We start from the raw sequence: 14,429 nt of genomic DNA, 5'->3' as shown, positions 1-14,429 counted from the left end.
TAGGTCTGCTCAGCTTCTTGACATTGTACAATCTTGACTCTGTATCTCTAGTCACCACTAAAAGAAAAAATAATAATTTATGAATAAACATTTATTTTTAAGGCCTAGAATAGTCTAAATTCAAATATTGATTTAAGAAAAAAAATTCAAATTACACAGGAACAGAGTCTTACTGATACACTCAATTTACATTACTAAGCAGAACATTCAGCTTCTCCTTCTCAAGCATCAGAGTCTCTGGGTGATACAAATGGGTAATGTGCTTGGCTGCTAACCGAAAGGGTGGAGATTTGAGTCCACCCTCTAGGTACTTCAGAAGAAAGGCCTGGCAATCTACTTCTGAAAAATCAGTCATTAAAAGCTCTATGGAGCACTGTTCTACTCTGACACACATGAGGTCACCATGAGTCAGGGTTGACTCAATGGCAGCTGGTTAGTTCTCAAGCCTCTGTATTAGGGTTACTTCCCTACACTCAGTCCTTTCCCAAAAGTAAAAAATCAGTTTGATTAAAAGCACACCAAACCCAGTTTCTACTCTATAAATCAGAAGCCACTTGTCACCTTCAAAACAGCAGCCTAGTTATTTTAGAAACTCAAGGTCCTGCCTCTGCTGAGCTCCCTGTTATATTTTGTAGTCATTCCATCTCTCTCTCATACTCTGCAGGGGTTGCTTCCTAAATTCCACTAGTTGGAATTAGTATATGGCAATAGACTCTGTATCTCAAAACAGATTTTTTCAAGAACTGCCAAAAAAGAAACATTTATTTGAAATTTTAAAAAACCAACACTTCTTTTTCCTCCTGCTTATTTTTATTAAAGAAAATCACAGTGAGGCCAAATAGTTAATACCAGCTGACAAATATCTGGGAAAGTTCTTTTAGTGTAGGGATGCTTTAGGACTAGCATAAAAAATTACATTAAACATAGAAACCTGCCTTGATGATGCAGAATTTGAAACTTGAAACACAGAAGTTTTATCCTATAATTTGGAATCCCTTGATGCAAAAATAGATGAACAAACTTTGAAGAGGATCAGCTATTCTTATATCGAATTTCTACATAAGCTAGAGAAAAATAACATTAAAATTCCTGCCACCATGTTATTAATAAGAATGTATGTCAAAATAATGCTGTAATGATCTTTTGTTAATTCTTTTCAACTGACTTGACCAACACAATAATATAGTAGTTTATAAATTTTGGATAAATTAGAACAATATGTTTATGAATGACTTAACAACAGCTGCTTGGCTGCATGTTTTGTTGGATTCATTGAGTTTTTTAAATGGAAAGGAGTGTTTTTATTTTGTTTCTTGTGGCCAACCAGTCATCTAGTGCTGCTAAGACAGCTGTCATGGCCTGTTGGCCAAGACTCTAGCCCCTATCTGTAAAAGAGGATACTAGATTGATTATTTTCAGCTAATTTGTAGTAAGCAACTGTTCAAGGTCAAAAAATGAACATACTCTAAAGCAATAGTTTAAAACTCTAAGTTGTGACCCATTAATGGTCATGAAATCAATTTTGTGTTTGTAATCAGCAATTTCAAAAACTGAAATCAAATAAAAAGCATCAGTGCCTAACACGTAGTAAGAGTTAGCATGGTTTCATGGACTTTTAAGTTTTATTTATCTATACACCCATATATAAACCATTTTTATATATGTACGTTGTTGATGTTGTTAGTTGCTCTCATGTCGATTGCTACTCATGGCCACCCTGTGTATGTAGAATAGAACAGCTCCATAGGGTTTTCAAGGCTCTGACTTTTCAGAAACAGACCGAGGAGTCTCTGGGTGGGTTTGAACTGCCAAAGTTTCAGCTTGAGTGCTTAATCATTAGTGCAACTCAGGGATGCCATATATGTGAGTGTGTATATACATAAAACCATAAAAAACTAAACTCATTGCCATCGATTCCAACTCAGCAACCCTATGGGACAGAGTAGAACTGCCCCACAGGGTTTCCAAAAAGCACCTGGTGGATTCAAACTGCTGACCTTTTGGTTAGCAGCCGAACTCTTAACCACTACACCACCAGGGTTTCCATGTTTGTGTATATGTATATATACATACCATTTTATATACATACACACCACGGTTACTTTGTAAAATGTATTTCTTACTATATATCACAGTCATTAAAACACTTGGATCTTAAGCACTGAAGTCGTAGGGGAAACCACAATCATCAAATCCTCTCTAACCAAAGGAAACATTTTAAATAAATACCACCCATTCCCTTTATTCAGCCTTGGATTACCTTCCCAATATGTTACTTTCTTCAACAGGCCACAGAAGCCTCACAAGGAAACTCTCTGTCTGCCAAACTTTGATTGTCAGCATCTCCACATGTACCACATCTCAAACCTTTTCCCCCAAACACACAAGAGAAATGACTTTCACATGCATGTGAACCACACAACCTTTGGTCAAACCTAAATTTCAGGGCTGTAGCAGAGACAAGCCCTTGATTATAAGAAATTCCCTGAGAGTTCTCCATAACTTATCCCTCTTTCCTTTTCAAGAAAGCATTGTTGTCATTATTGGATAGGCTCCTAATCATGGCAGCCTTACATAAAACAGAACCAAACGTTGCCTGGTCCTACCCATCCTCATGTTCATCAGTATGTTTGAATCTGTTGTTGTGGCTAATGTGTCCATCCAGGTCATTGAAATTTTCCCTCATTTTTGCTGATCCTCTACTTTACCAAACATGATATTTTTTTTCTATTGATTGGTCTTTCTTGATGATGTGTCCGAGTCCAAGTCTCGCCATTTTCCCCTCTAAGGAACACAGACCAAACCCTTTGCTGTCGAGTAAATTCCGACTCCTAGTTTTTAGTGACCCTTTATAGGACAGAGTAGAATTGCCCCATAGGGTGCCCAAGGAGCAGCTGGTGGATTTGAACTGCCAACCTATTGGTTAGCAGCCAAGTTCTTAACCACTGCACCACCAGGGTTCCAGTCTAAGGACCATAATGTGATAGAAATTAGTGACAGTGATCAGGATAAACTTGGATCCACCCTAATACTTACTTTTTAAAAAAGCCATTTGCAAACTTCAATTTATTATAACTCTTTACTAACAAAGATGTCAGACATACCTCACAACTTTGTCATTGAGACAACATAGTTGAGAATTGCTATAGAAAGCTGAGAGTATGTTCCTATATCTCTGTCTACTTTCCAGAAGTGAACACAGTTCTCTACGCAACTGGCCAATTTAGTGGCACCCTGGTGGCACAGTGGCTAATAGCTCAGCTCTAACCAAAAGGTCAGCAGTTTGAATCTACCACCCACTCTCTGGAAACCTGGGGCAGTTCTACTCTGTCCTATAGGGTGGCTATGAGTCAAAGTTGATTCCACGGCAGTGGGTTTGGTTTTGGTTTTGGACCAATTCAGTATCTTTAGCACAATTAAGAACACCTCCTCAAACTTCATCAATGCGAATGACTTTCTCACAGTGGTTTCTCCTTTCTTTATATGATTAAGATCAGTTATGAAACATGTTTGTCTTCTTCTCCTGATGTTTTTCCTCTTTAGGTTTAGGGCTTTGGGTAAAGAACAAGTTTGGGGTTAATAGAAATATAAAGAGCAGATCACGATAGGTGAAAAATTCCTGTATTTTAGCACTCATACTTTACCTGTCTTTGATAGGAAGTGGAAACTCAGGGATTTGAAGGAACTTGCCAAAAGCCATGAGGCTAACTAAGAATGCCAGAGATTCCCACACTGTAGTGGCATTTCTCCTCGGATGGGTTAAGCTCCAGCACATATATAAAAAAAATGTATTAAGAGCTCATTAAATTCACTGTAGGTGTGTTTCTCAAGTGAGGAGTATCAGCTCTGGTGGCCAGGACTACATTTGAGAAAGAGATAACAAAAGGAAAATATTAACATACTAAGGAAGTACTCCTAAATTTATTCATTTAATCAATTATCATTTAACTTACTGGCACACAGGACACAAAAATGATCAAGACCGATCCTGCCCTCAAGAGTATATACTCTGGCACAGAAAATGATCATATGTACAATTAGTTATGATACAATATTGTCAGGTCATAGTGGTGGAATAAGCCAGTGACCTACATACAGAGAAAAGGTGATGAATTTGCCTGGGGCTTTAGCTGTTGTAGGTGTATATGTGGTGTGTGTGGGGGCCGGGGCCTGTGTTGGGCACTCATTCAGGAACCAGGTCAGATGTGAAGATGACCACATATGTCATCGGTCTGTTTGAGAAGCCAGGTGGTCTCGTGAAACTTTCTCAAACTTTAATGTGGATCGTGATTTTGTAGAGAGGTCTGGGATGGAGCCTGAGATTCTGCATTTCTAACTACAGAGATCCCGGGTGGTGTCCATGCTACTCTTCCACGGACTACACGGTGAGGTGCAGAAGTCTAGTGACCAGAGATTTGGCATCAGAGGGAAGTGATTTTTTTCAACCCGTCTTTACTTTTTATAGGAGCCCTGATGGCACGGTGGTTAAAGTGCTCAGCTGCTAACTGAAAGGTTGCTGATTCGAACCTCGCATCCGCCCTGTGGATGAATGATGTGGCAGTCTGCTCCCGTAAAGATTACAGCCTAGGAAACACTATGGGGCAGTTCTATTCTGTCCTAGAGAGTTGCTGTGACTAGGAATCAACTTGACAGCAATGGGTTGGGTTTTACCTCCTATAGCTGGCAATATTTGGGTAAATTACTGAGGGTGAACTTCCTTCTCTATAAAAATGGCCATAATGTTATATATGCTACAGCTTGTTGTAAAGATTGAATGAGAATATTGAGTACCAGGCTCAAAGTAAAATCTCTATTAAAGTTGTTGTATCCTGTCAAGTTGATTACAACTTGTTTTTGTTGTCATTGTTGTTCTTAGGTGCCCTCAAGTCAGTTAAACTCATAGTGACCCTATATACAACAGAACTAAATACTGCCCAATTCTGCGCCATCCTCATAATTGTTGCTATTTTTAAGCCTATTGTTGTTGCCACTATGTCAATCCAGCTAGTTGAGGGTCTTCCTCTTTTTCACTCACCCTCTACTTTACCAAGCATGATGTCCTTCTCCAGGGCCTGTCCCTCCTGATAACATGTCCAGAGTACTTGGAACACCTGGCTGTACTTCTTCCAGGACAGATTTGCTCATTCTTCTGGCAGTCCATGGTATATACAATATTCTTCACCAAGACCATAATTTAAAAGCATCAATTCTTCTTTGTCTTCCTTATTCATTGTTCAGCTTTTGCATGCATGTGAGACAATTGAAAATATGGCTCGGTTCAGGCACACCTTAGTCCTCAAAGTGACATCTTTGCTTTTTAACACTTTAAAGAGGTCTTCTGCAGCACATTTGCCCAATGCAATGAATCTTTTGATTTCTTGACTGCTGCTTCCATGGGCATTGTTTATGGATCCAAGTAAAATGAAATCGTTGTCAACTTCAACATTTTTTTCATTGATCATTATGTTGCTTATTGGTCCAGTTTTGAGTATTTTTGTATTCTTTATGTTCAGGTGTAATACATACTGAAGGCTGTAGTCTTTGATCTTCATCAGTAAGTGCTTCAAGTCCTCTTCGCATTCAGCAAGCAAGGTTGTGTCGCGTGCATTATTGCAAGTTGTTGATGAGTCTTGTCCAATCCTGATGCCCAGTTCTTTTTCATATAGTCCAGCAACCCTATATAACAGAGTATAACTGCCCCACTGGGTTTCCAAGGCTATAAGTTTTGTGGAAGCAGATCACCGGGTCTTTTCTCCCCTAGGAGCCACTAGTGGGTTCAAACCACCGACCTTTCAGTTAGCAGCTGAGCACTTAACCATTGCTCCACCAAACCTGTTGCAATCAAACCCCATTGCTAGTGAGTCAATTCTAACTCATAGAGACTCTATAGGACAGAGTAGAACTGCCCCATAGGGTTTCCAAGGAGCAGCTGGTAGATTCTCACTGCTGACCTTTTGGTTAGCAGCCAAGCTCTTAACCACTGTGCCACCAGGGCCCCATTGTGCCATCAGGGCTGCTCAGTTTAAGTTAGTCCTAATGATATATAATCACTTTAGAAATAAATTTGTCTCCAAAGAACAAAATTCACTTAGAAATCCTTTTCATATGAATCCATTCAAAGTCTCTTGACCCTTTTTTAAAGTAAATATCCCTGATGTGTATTTGTTTTTACAGCAAATTAAGGCATTAAGATTTTCCCTGAGGCAATAACAAAACAATGGCCAAGTCAGATAAGAATACAGGAAGTATTATGCCTAGTCCCATAACCTAACCACTAACCCACTCAACCTTTTCAATAATGAAGTGATGCAATTGATGGATGAAACATGGGAAATTTTGGAACTTCCCAGTATAGCTGAGGGAAAAAGACCTACAATGACATGGTTTCATAAATCTAAGCTTTCCTTAATGTACTTGAGAATAGATAACCTGAGCTGAACAGTGACCACATTTGCATAGGATTTAACTGTTTCCTTTTCTCATTCATTTGCCATTTGAGCCTCCTGAAAGCCTGTGAGAATCAGGAAGGTGAGGAATTTTCACCTCTATTTTACAAAAGAGGAAACCGAGGCCCAGTGCCGTGACTTTTTCACTCTACTGTAAACAAAACTCTGACCCAGGTAGCCTGATTCTAAGTAATCTACTGTTTTGTTGTGCCATGAGGGGGTGCCAAGGATTTCTGTTGGGGGTGGGCAGTGGGCAGCAAAGAAGCTTTGAGAGTGGAATGCACTTTTTTGTTGTTGTTGTCTTCTGGTCAACTGTAGCTTCAAAGATTTATTGCCTGTGTTCTCAGCGACATTTGTTGGGCTGGAGTTAAGTAAATCAAATTGAAGGGGGAACAAAATCTCACAAGACTTATTTTAAAAATGCTTTGGCCTATTGCCCTGAGATAATCTTTAAACCTTAAACCAAAAATATCCCCTGAAGTCATCTTAAAACCAAACAACAGTTTAGCTTATGCCTTGAACATTATACTCTTCTAAGAACTATCTGTATGGGATCAAACTGACAACAGCAACTCAAAAGATTAGATAGGAACCTTAGGGGGCAGTGAGTTTATGTTAATGGGGGAGGAACAACTCAGAAAAGGAGGGTGAGAATGGTTGGACAACTGGAAGTATGTAATCAATGTCACTTACATGGCACATGTAGAAACTGCTGAATTGGTGTACCTTTTGCTGTGTATATGCTTAACAACAAAATAAATAAAATTTAGGAAAAAAAATGAACTGAGGAAAAAAACACTTTGGCAAACTTACAAATAGCATTTTTTGGGATTCGCCCAATTTTTTCTTGATTTCGATACGCCTTTTTTTTTTTGCTTCAATTTTTTCCTGTTTTCTCTTTTTCTCTGATAAAATTCCAGTTTAGGAGGTTTGCCAAATTATGAAAACACATACATGAAATTCAGATTTCCCTTTTCCTAGGTGTATTTCAACTTTTACTAATACCAGGAAAGCATAAAGTAATATTAAAAAATGGAATTAGCACCTTATATTTTAAGTAGAATTATTATTTTGCATATTATGCCACATCATTTTGACTGGATTTCTCTTCAGATGAAATATAACTGGTGGTTAAGAGCTCGGCTGCTAACCAAAAAAGTTGGCAGTTTGAATCTGCCAGCCACTCCTTGGAAAGCCTATGGGGCAGTTCTACTTTGTCCTGTAGGGTCGCTATGAGTTGGAATTGACTCGATGGCAAAGGAATTACTAAAATAGAAGATGAACTAAATGTTTTTTTTAAAATGATACTTTAGAAAGATGGCAGCATGTGCCACTACAAGACACCCACCCAGACCACAAGACAAGCTAGTTTATTTGACACTAAACCATCCAGGGATCTTTAATCATGATTTTTGGACTCAGTGATCATAGACGTTTGTGAAAATGACTCTAAGGAACCAGATTCACTCAGCAAACACACTTGATAAGCATTCCTTGGGCACAGCTGAGAACTAAATAGACAAGGTCCTGCCCTCAAAGGGTTAATACTCCAGTGCCTTCTCAAATACTTTCTGATCATCAAGTAGGTTGTCTGCTTATATCTTCGGAGTTGAATATTTCATTGTATTCTTTTAAATGTTTTTTGAATTAGCAATTGATTACAACATGGTTAATTCTTATCCTTCACTATTTATCAAATTCCTTGAATGCAGGAACCATATCTTGATCCTCCTTTTACATTGCTGGAGTGACCAGCAGAGTGCTTGCACTCAAATAGGCATTCAATACACATTTGTCAATTCAAGTTTTTGGCTGGAATTATTCAGAGAATTTCACTAACTGATCACATTCAGTAGTAGAATCTATTAGATATATAGATATTTTTCATCCTAAATTTCCTATTGAGCATCAGGATCAAATATGAGACTGGGGTGAAGAGATGGTCCATCTCTTTAAAAGTATATAACTAGCCCTCTCCCACTTTTAAGAGGAAAAAAGAATTAACATTTTTTTCCCTTATAATGACAGCTCTGACCCCATTCAAGAGTTCATGGTTACCCCAAAGCAGAAAACTTGGTCAAGGTACATAGGTGCCTACAGGCCAACACATGTTAAAACTCAAATCCCAAATAGATTATAAATCTCACCAGGTTGGATTTACATAAGCAATGAAATTTAAGAGTCCCCTAAAATCACAAATATTACTCACTGGTAGAATGACTGGCTTAAGTGAATTTGCCAATCTCAAGAGCATCAAATATCCAGATAATGAAAGGGCTTATGCCTTCCCTGATACAACAACTATCTCTGTGTAAGCTTACAATCCATGTGTTCTAAATATAAAGGCTGCAGCACAGTGTTTGCTAGGGTAACTTGTCTATTTGTTCCAATACCCTAAAACGATCTAACAAAAACATATGATCCTTGAGAATGAGTATTATTAGAATTATATAACAGTACTGAACTTATAGGAAACCCTAGTGGCGTAGTGGTTAAGTGCTACAGCTGCGAACCAAAGGGTTGGCAGTTCGAATCCACCAGGTGCTCCTTGGAAACTCTATGGGGCAGTTCTACTCTGTCCTATAGGGTCACTATGAGTTGGAATCGACTCGACGGCACTGGGGGCTGGGGTACTGAACCTATAAACTTCATTTGCCTTTTAACTCAGCATTTTTCCCATCCAGTTTGTCACCATTGCTTGAATAATTAAATAATTGAATCAGGTTATCTGGAAACCAATTTAAAAAGTAGCAAAACAAGTTGTCTGACCTTGCCAATTGTGCTGTGGACTGCTCAGCTGTAACAATCTACGTTTCTTAGGAAGGCAGGAGCCACAGGTGGTAGTAATTAAATCTATGGCCATTCAATGGGTCTGAAGAATCTGATGCAACCAGTGGTGTGCTGGTCAACGTTTAACAACCAGCTCTCTGAAAAGAGCCTTGATTATAGTGTTTGTTGATTTCATGGTATAAATACTCTCATCATGGCCATTTGCAAGCCAAAAACAGGAAATCACTGAACTCACAATTGGGATGAGAGGTTACAGACTGCTCTGGAGAGTTGGCAGGAGTCAGCTCCATCACACCACTGGACTTATATTAACAAAATGGGCTCTCATTTTCACAAACCTGCTAAAATTATCAAGGTCTGATCTGACAAAATGACTGTCATTCAGAAGAAAGGAATCCACGACATGTCTTAATATGGAAAGCCCTACTAGAACAGTGGGTCAGAGTCGATGGAACTGCGATGGCTTTTTTTTTTTTTTTTTTAGTTACTAGAACAGTGGAATCCCCGGGTGGCACAGATAATTAACTCGATTAGCTGCTAATTGAAAGGTTGGTGGTTTGAGTCCACCAGAGGCACCTGGAAGGAAAGGCCTGGTGATTTACTTCCAAAAAATCAGCCATTGAAAACCCTATGGAGCACAGTTCTACTTTGACACACATGGGGTCCCCATGATTTAGAATTAACTCGGCAGCAACTGGCTATTAGAACAATAGGGATAGTATTTCACAGACTTTGGGAACATAAAAAGCTGAATACAACAGTTTTGTTAACAAAGGTGGATGTTACCTTTTTTTTTTCCCAAGAAAATATCATTTAATAATGTATAATTGTAATGATTCAAGCTTCACTAGAAACTTAAAAAGTAAAAAATATATATATATTATTCAACATGTTTTACATAATTGTATCCCTCTAATAAAGCAATTTAAATATTACTCTAATCATATTTCATTAAAATATTGAAAAAATATTTGAATTCCCTGACTTCTTAGACAGAGTATAACAGATGTCATTCAATTCCAGGTTCTTCAACATGACAAACCTTGAAAACATTATGCTGAGTGAAATAAGTCAGTCACAAAAAGAAAAATATTATAAGTTCCCACTTAAATGGAATATCTAGAATAGGCAAGTATACAGAGACCCAAGTTTATTAGTAGTTACCAGGGGCAGGCAGGAGGAGGAGAAAAGGAAGACACAAAACTTAGGGGGACATTTACCATCTTTTAAGGGTGATGGAAAAATTCGGGAACAGTTAATGGTGATGGCTGACAACATGATGAATATATTCAATGTCACTGAACTGTACATGTAAAGATTGTTGGAATGGCAAATGTTTTGTTATCTATATATTTACCACAAAAAAAGAAAAAAGATCCCAGGTTGTTTTTAAGACATGAAGTATTGGACTGGTCTATTAGACACCGAGGTACACCAAGGAGCTATTTAAATAAACTCAGCTGTGGGAGTCTCCATGCTCACTGGTGTGTTCTTGAGTATTCAGGTTGGCTTTTTATATATCTCTGCGTTTCATCCTTTCTGCCCACTGTGAGCTGTCACTTGCTGTCTGATTGACAGCCTCTGGCTATTTCCCTGCCTCCTCCCGTTTCTAATTTGCTGCTCCTAAATTTTTAACCTGCCGAGGGCTAGGAAACAGCAGCTAGTCCAACTTCTTTGCCTTGTGTACAAAATAGACTCCAAGAGAGGGCCTGGGGGGCTTCCCTATGAGTAAAGGGCAGTGATTTCAATCCATCAATTTTGACATCTAGTTTCTTTACTGGAACTCGATCTGTACATTTCTTTCCTAAAACGAGGGAAAATGCACCAAGGTGGCTGTCATCAATTTAAGTGAGGCTGAGCTCTATTGCCCACAAACTGGCTAAGGGTTTACTGTTGTCTCCCATCTTCTAATATCTTGAAATATTAACAGTGATTCTCAGGGGTGGTGGAAGGAGGGAGGCTATCTCAGGCCATTTCGAAGAATAGACCTATCCTGCTAATTAGAGTTGGATTCAAGACATGAAATCTATTGTCTTTGCCTCTTCCAGTTCACGGTTCTCTACTGTCTCTAAATTATCATCTGGTTATTATAGAAGCCCTGATGGCACAGTGGTTAAGACCTCGGCTGCTAACCAAAAGGTTGGCAGTTAGAATCCAGCAGCCACTCTTTGGGGGCAGTTCTACTCTGTCCTATAGGGTTGCTATGAGTCGGAATTGACCTGACAGCAACAGGTTTGGTTTGGTTGTTACTGTTAACTGCTGTCAAGTTGACCCCAACTCATAGTGACCCCAACAAGTTTGGTTTGGTTGTTACTGTTAGTTGCTGTTGAGCGACCCCAACTCATAGTGACTTCATGCACAACTGAACTAAACACTGCCCGGTCCTGTGCCATTCCCATGGTCAGTTGCAGACTGAACCCTGTGACCCACAGAGTTTTCACTGGCTGATTTTCAGAAGTAGATTGCCAGGCCTTTCTTCCTAGTCCATCTTAGTCTGAAAGCTCCACTAAGATCTGTTTAGCATCATAGCAACATGAAAGCCTCCACCGAAAGACAGACAGTGGCTGCACATAAGGTGCACTGGCCACGAATTGAAGCAGAGCCCACCCCACAGAAGGCGAGAATTCTACCACTGAACCACCAATGCCTCATCTATGCTGTTGTTGGCTGCCGTTGTGTCGGCCCCTAACTCATGGCAACCCCACACACAACAGACTGAAACACTGCCTGGCTGTGGATCAGGGTAGAGTTTTCACTGGCTCATTTTCTCAAGCAGATCGCCTTCTACCTCATCTATAAACCCAAAACCAGTTGCTGTCAAGTCGATTCCGACTTATACCAATCTTATCGGACAGGTAGAACTGCCCCATGGGGTTTCCAAGGAGCAGCTGCTGGATTTGAACTGCCGACCTTTTGGTTAGCAGCCTAAGTCTTAACCACTGTACCACCAGGGCTTCTCCTCATCTATCAAAAACAAAAACAAACACACCCATTGCCATTGAGTCCATTCCGACTCATAGCGACCCTATAGGACAGAGTAGAACTGCCCCATAGGGTTTCCAAGGAGCACCTGGTGGATTTGAACTGTGGACCTTTTGGTTAGCAGCCAAACTCTTAACCACCATGCCTCCAGGGTTTCCACCTCATCTATAGTCACAGAGGAAAAGACAATTCCGATGAACAGCTTGAAACTTGTCTTTACTGGCCTCCCCCTCCCCTTCGGTAAAATTTATGTACAGAAATGCACAGATCTTAAATGTGCAATTCAATGAGCTTTAATAAATGTCTACACCTAAGTACCTGTCACCCCAATCAAGATATAAAACATTTCGTTACCCTGGAGAGTTCTCTTAGGCCCCCTCCAATCAGTTCTCACCCCTCGTAGGCAATCACTATTCTGACTGACTCTTTCTGAACTTTTGCCTGTTCCTGAATTTTGTCTCTGGCTTCTTTTGCTCAACAAGGTTTTTGGGATTTAGCCATCTTGTTGCATATATCAGGGATTCATTTCTTTTTACTGCTGAGTAACATTCCAGTGTATGAACACACCATGATTTGCATGTCCAGTCTTCTACTGATAGACACCTGGGCTGTTGCCAGCTTGGAAGTATTACACTTAACCCTGCTATCAACATTCCTGTAGAAGTCTCTGTGTGGCCATATATTTTTATGCTCTTGAGTAAATAAATATTTAGAAGTGGAATTGTTTTATTATAGAATAGGTACGTATTTAACTATTTTATCTTAACGTATTGCTATGAAATTTGTCAAACATACAGAAAAATTAAAAGAATTATACAATGAACACCCTATCCCCAATACCTGAATTCTACCAGTAGAATTTTGCTAATTTGCATTACCACATATCTGTTTCTCTATCCATTCATCTTATTTTTTTGCTGCATTTCAAAATAAGTTGTAGACCTCAGTACACTTTACCCCTAAATACTTCAACATGCATATCACTAACTAGAATTTGATGTTTGTTTGCAAAATTTTTAGATATAGTTTACATACAGTGAAATGCACAAATCTTAATCTGATGAATCTTGACAAGTACATATATCTGTGTGACCCCAACTTCTATCAAGATATAGAATATTTCTATCACACCAGAAAGTTTTTTCAAGCTCTTCCTTATCAATCCCTACCCCCACTCACCATAGGCAACCACTGTTATTATTTTTTAACATAGATTAGTTTTGCTTGTTCTAGAACTTCATATAAACAGAGGCATATAATATGTACTCTTTGGTATATGGCTTCTTTCACTCAACATGTTTTCAGTATTGACCACGTTGTTACATGTACAAGCAGTATGTTATTTTTACGGCTGAGTGGTATTCTATTGAATAGATATAACACTGTTGTGGAGCCATTCTTCTGTTGATGGATACTTGGGCTGTCTTTAGGTTTGGCTATTATGACTAAACCTGATATAAACAGTATTACACAAATATTTTTGTTTTCTCTTAGTAAATACCTAGGAGTGGAATTGCTGGGTCATAAGGTAGATACAGTCATCCCTCAATATCCAAGGGGGATAGGTTCCAGGACACCCTGTGGATACCAAAGTTCTTGGATGCTCAAGTCCCTCACATAAAATGGCGCGGTAGTATTTGCATACAACCTCCGCACAACCTGCCATATATTTTAAATCATCTCTAGATTACTTATAATACCTAATACAACATAAATGCTAGGTAAATAGTTGTTACACAGTACTATATTGTTTAGGAAATAATGAAAAGACGCAAGGCTAACAATGCTCAAACAAGTGCTGGTGAGAAGCTGTTGCTGTTGTTGTTGTTAGGTGCCATTGAGTCTCTTCTGACTCATCGTGACCCAATAGGACAGTAGAACTGGCCGACAGGGTTTCTAAGGAGCGGCTGGTGGATTTGAACTGCTGATCTTTCGGTTAGCAGGTGAACTCTTAACCACTATGACTGAGGATCTATGAAATGACGGGAGTCTAAAACAGGGTATGCCAACACATCATTCCATTCATGTGGATTAAGTAGAGTGCTTGGCATGTGGCAAATTCAAGTTTTCCTTTTTGGAACTTTTTTTGTTTTTTTTTTTAATATTTTCGATCCACAGTTCGTTGAGTCCACGAATGCAAAACCCACAGATACAGAGGGCCAACTGTACGTGCTTAGTTTTACAAAAAATTGTCAAATCATTTTCCATAGT

This window comes from Elephas maximus, chromosome 23 (assembly GCF_024166365.1).
Source record: "Elephas maximus indicus isolate mEleMax1 chromosome 23, mEleMax1 primary haplotype, whole genome shotgun sequence".
Taxonomy (NCBI): Eukaryota; Metazoa; Chordata; class Mammalia; order Proboscidea; family Elephantidae; genus Elephas; species Elephas maximus.
The sequence above is the reverse complement of the archived record's forward strand: the minus strand, read 5'-3'. Positions refer to the sequence as shown.